This window comes from Portunus trituberculatus, chromosome 34, assembly GCF_017591435.1.
Source record: "Portunus trituberculatus isolate SZX2019 chromosome 34, ASM1759143v1, whole genome shotgun sequence".
Classification (NCBI taxonomy): Eukaryota; Metazoa; Arthropoda; class Malacostraca; order Decapoda; family Portunidae; genus Portunus; species Portunus trituberculatus.
In genome coordinates this window covers 2,915,001-2,920,000 of record NC_059288.1, presented here as the reverse complement: position 1 = coordinate 2,920,000, position 5,000 = coordinate 2,915,001, and the positions used below count along the sequence as shown (strand labels likewise).

Genomic DNA, 5,000 nt, shown 5'->3' with positions numbered 1-5,000 from the left:
CTCTCTCTCTGTCTCTCTCTCTGTCTCTCTCTCTCTCTACTCTTTTTTCTTTTAGCTCTTTCTGCATCTTGCTCTCTCTCTCTCTCTCTCTCTCTCTCTCTCTCTCTTTTTCCTTTCCTTTTTTCCTTTACCTCTCTCTTTTCTCTCTCTCCTCTCTCTCTCTCTCTCTCTCTCTACCAACTTCTCCTGCTTCGGTCTGTAGTAAACAATGGGCGGAGGCAAGGGAGGTTACCATGACGACGGGGCTAATCCGGCCTGAGTAAACATGGGAAGGCGGACCCCCTAATTTTAAAATCTTCTTAATATGCGTCAGTGACTCCGACCATCGCCGAGGAACCGACAGCCCGACAGCTCGACAGATGGGTGAGTGGATGGGTGAGTGGATGGAGGTGGAGTGGATGGGATGGTAGGTGGATCAGAGAAGAGATGAGGTTGTTTTTAAAAGCTATGTGGAGTGTTGTGGTAGTCTAGGTTAGGTTAAATTAAGTTAGGTTAAGTTAAGTGGATAGATGAATAGGTATGTGGAAAGGGAGCTGCTACTACTACTACTACTACTACTACTACTACTACTACTACTACTACTACTACTACTACTACTACTACTTTAAACGAAAAGATACGGACGATAGATCTCACCGAATCTTCTCCCCTAGTGTGTGTGTGTGTGTGTGTGTGTGTGTGTGTGTGTGTGTGTGTGTGTGTGTGTGTGTGTGTGTAGTGAGACAATCAAGGGCCTGAAAGAAAGAGGAGAGGTGTTCAACGGCGTATAATAGGATGCTGAAGGAGGAGGAAGAAGAAGAGGAACCGGAGGAGGAGGAGGAGGAGGAGGAGGAGGAGGAGGAGGAGGAAGATGCTTGAAGGTGAAGGTGAACAAGAGTATATGAAGAAGAGTTTCAGGAGGCAATGGTCAAGGAAAGATTTGAAGGAAGACGATAAGGATGAGGAGGAAGAAAGGAAGGAAGGAAGGAAGGAAGGAAGGAAGGAAGGAAAACAAGGACACACACACTCACACACATACACACACACACACACACACACACACACACACACACATACACACACTAACACACACACAAACAACCAATATCACAGCTTGATTGACAAACAGAATGATACAAACACCTGTAACTCTTTGTGTCACCTGATGCAATGCTCTCTGGTTGATGTTTGCACCTCAATCAGGCATCAATTGAAGGGAGCATTGGAGGAACATTGAGTGGAGCATTGTGAGAGCATTTGAGAGATAATAGATGAAGTCGTTATGAGTTATTAAAGGAGCATTGAGTATTAATGGGTACTGAGGATGCATAGATGGAGCATTGAAGGATAATATATGGACAGCTAAAGGAGCATTGATAAAAAATGATGAAGCATAAAGGAAATATTACAATAGCATAGGTGATGGATTGAAGGAGCATTAAAGGAGCATTGGAGGAAAATTAATGGAGCATTGAAGGAAAATAGATGGTAAATTCAGGAATATTGATGAAAAACTGATGGAGCATATTTTTAACATTGATGGAAAACTGAAGCAGCATTGGTGGAACATTTAAAGGAGCATATATGGAGCAGTGAGGAAGCATTACTACTGTACCTTACCCCCCTCTCTCTCTCTCTCTCTCTCTCTCTAGTTATTCACAACCTAACTTTATCTTCAGAGTATTTTTCTTCTTTATTTATCTTTTCTTTCAATTTCCTTTTATTTTTTTTTCTCTCCTCTTTCCTTTCATCAATCTCTCCCATCAGATTTACGTGTTTTTATTTCCTTCTTTATTTTTCTTTTCTATTCTTCCTCCTCTTTGCTCATCTCTATTGTTTCCTAGCATTCTCATTTGCATCTTCTTCTCTCCTCCTCCTCCTCCTCCTCCTCCTTCCTCCTCCTTTCTCCAGCTACTACACCCTGATTTTCTTCCTCCATTTCTACCTTCTCTCTCTCTCTCTCTCTTTTGCTTCTAACTTCCTTCACCCACCCTCTCTTCTCCTCTTCCTCTTCTCTCTTCATTTATTTCTTCCTCATACATTTTGCTCCCTTCTCACCCTCCCTCAGCTTCTCTCTCTCTCTCTCTCTCTCTCTCTCTCTCTCTCTCTCTCTCTCTCTCTCTCTCTCTTGGGTTAAACTTCCCTCATCTTCCCTCAGTCCTCCTCCTCCTCCTCCTCCTCCTCCTCCTCTACCTAACACTCCTCCTACATGTACTCCCTGTCTTCCTCCCCCTTGCTTTTAACTTTCCTCACCCTTCCTCTTCCTCCTCCTCCTCCTCCTCCTCCTCCTCTGTCTTCCCTCCCTCACTCCTTCACTTCCCGGCAGCACAAAATACATGCCGATGTTAATTTAAAAGTTGATTAAGGCGTCTTGTAAACACGGGGTGAAAACAAAAGGTTCGATCCGCCATCAAAACACTTCTTATGCAACGAAGCTCAAAATTCCAAAGAGATCTCGGCTTTCTTTCAGACGCTTAAGCATTTTTAATATCGCGCCGGCAAACTTGTTTATGTCTCTCTCTTCTACACACACACACACACACACACACACACACACACACACACACACACACACACACACACACACACACACACACACAGGTTTGATAGAAAGTTACCTGAGTTTATGACATTACCTTTCTTCATTAAAAGTAGATAAAAAAAAAGAGAAAGAGAAAGAGAGAGAAAGGAATGAAAGAAAAAACATATCACACACACACACACACACACACACACACACACACACACACACACACACACACACACACACACACACCTGCCCATACCAACACACCTGTAATGATTAGGAAAAGAAGACACATAAGAGATTTCAAGAGGGAATAAAGGAAAAGAATAACAGAAATAAGGTTGAGAGACACGAAAGAGAAAGAGAGAGAGAGAGAGAGAGAGAGAGAGAGAGAGAGAGAGAGAGAGAGAGAGAGAGAGAGAGAGAGAGAGAGAGAAAAGAAGAAGAAAAAATATATATCTTGTCTGAATATATATACGTAAATCACAGGCGTGTCTTTATCTGTCTTTGTAAAGGTACTAACTAACTTTTCGATCTACAGAAGGAAAGGAGAAAAAAAAAAAGAATAAAAAAAAAAAAAAAAACATGACATTTCACTTGGAAGTAAATCACGAACCTGTCTTTACCTGGCTTTATAAAGTTACCTGTATTCATTAACTTTACAAGGGAAGGAGGAAAGGAGATAAAAAAAAAAGGAATGGAAAGGAGAGAGAGAGAGACAGAGAAAGAGAGAGAGAAAAAAAATGTGTGACTATGAATCCCACAACTGCCCTTACCTGTATTTATAAAGTTACCTCTACTCATTAACTTTATAAGGAGGAGGAAGAAGAAAGCCATGAAGAGAGGGAAGACAAAAATGCAGAGAAAAGTTTGTATATCGTATCTGAAAACAAATAATTTAGCTGTCATTACAAGATTTTATGAAGGAAGAGGAGGAGGAGAAGGAGGAGGAGGAGGAAGAGGAGGAGGAGAAAAAAGAAGAACAGGAGGAGGAAAAGGAAGAAAGCGAAAAAAAAAACATTAATCTCTCCTGAATTTACCTGTAGGAGTTCACCTGTTAATCACACTGCCACGGGAGAAGAAAAAGGAAGAAGGAAATGAAGAAATAGTGATAAACAGACAAAAAGGACAAAAATATCACCTTAGCACAAACCACACCTGACTACACCTACACCTGCCCGTACAAACACACCTGTAATAATTAGGAAAAGAAGACACACAAGATTTCAAGAGAGAATAAAGGAAGAAAATAAGAGAAATATGGTTGAGAGACACGAGAGAGAGAGAGAGAGAGAGAGAGAGAGAGAGAGAGAGAGAGAGAGAGAGAGAGAGAGAGAGAGAGAGAGCAAAAACCACACCTGTCTACACCTATCAATAGAAACACTCCTGTAATCATCAAGCAGACGCACTGTAAGAAAGATTTCACGAGAGAATAACGGAAAGGGAATAAGAGAAACAGGGTTGAGAGAGAGAGAGAGAGAGAGAGAGAGAGAGAGAGAGAGAGAGAGAGAGAGAGAGAGAGAGACTGAGGGGTAGAAGAAAAAAAAGAAGTAAAATTTGCCTTCCGACATCCGTGTGGCCCAAACAACCAATGAGCGTTCGGGAAAACTTGTTAATTGCGACAAACGACATTTACTTGGAGTGTTTACCGTGACGAGGTGCACGTCGGCGGGTTTCTGTACTTCCTTTCAGCAAGTCATTTCAGGGCACTGGTTTTCAATAATGTCAAGCCCTCTTGTGTCGGATGTATTTAGTTAGGCGCTTTTTTTCACTTCCTTTGAATCTCTTTGATGTCGAGAGCAACTGAGGAAAAACGACGCACTCTAAACAAACACTGACACGTATTAGATGAAACTCGTGCTTTGATCACCCGATGGACAAGCCTGGTGTGCAAGGGTGTGTCTTCTCTCCATTGTCCTCTCTCTCTCTCTCTCTCTCTCTCTCTCTCTCTCTGGAAGTAGTTTCAAATGATTCACTTTAATTTTTGTGTCCTTTTTTTGTTCTCGTCATGTTACAAAGCCAAAATCTTGTTCTCTTTGTCTCTCGTTTTCTGTGTGTTTTTTTTTCCCTTTTTTCCTCTTCTTCTGTCCTTTTTTGTTTTGTTTTTCTTTTTTCTGTTGTGCACTTTGATTTGGGACACGCACACGCACACACACACGCACACGTACACACCTAATACCCTCCCATACCATACACACACACACACACACACACACACACATTCTCTAAACGAATCTGTCCCTCCTCCTCACACACACACACACACACACACACACACACACACACACACACACACACAAGACGGTAGCAGTTCACAAGTACCACACAACTCTCTTCCATTCCCCCTTTATTTTTTTCCTTACCAGCACGTATCGTTTCGCCCGGCAATATTGCTCTTGTTTTCCCTCACTTTTCATTTGGCCAGGAGGGAAACAGGCGGCGGGAGGAATACCCATTAACTATCATAACTCCCCATAACTCCCTTTAACTCCCC

The 5,000-nt window shown here is 42.1% G+C and overlaps 1 protein-coding gene across 20 annotated transcripts in view; it reads right to left on the bottom strand.

The window, feature by feature from the left end:
* Positions 1 to 5,000, bottom strand: part of LOC123512842 (forkhead box protein P1-like) — a 697,058-nt gene that overhangs the window by 108,893 nt on the left and 583,165 nt on the right. The gene's annotated exons all lie outside the window — the stretch shown is intronic.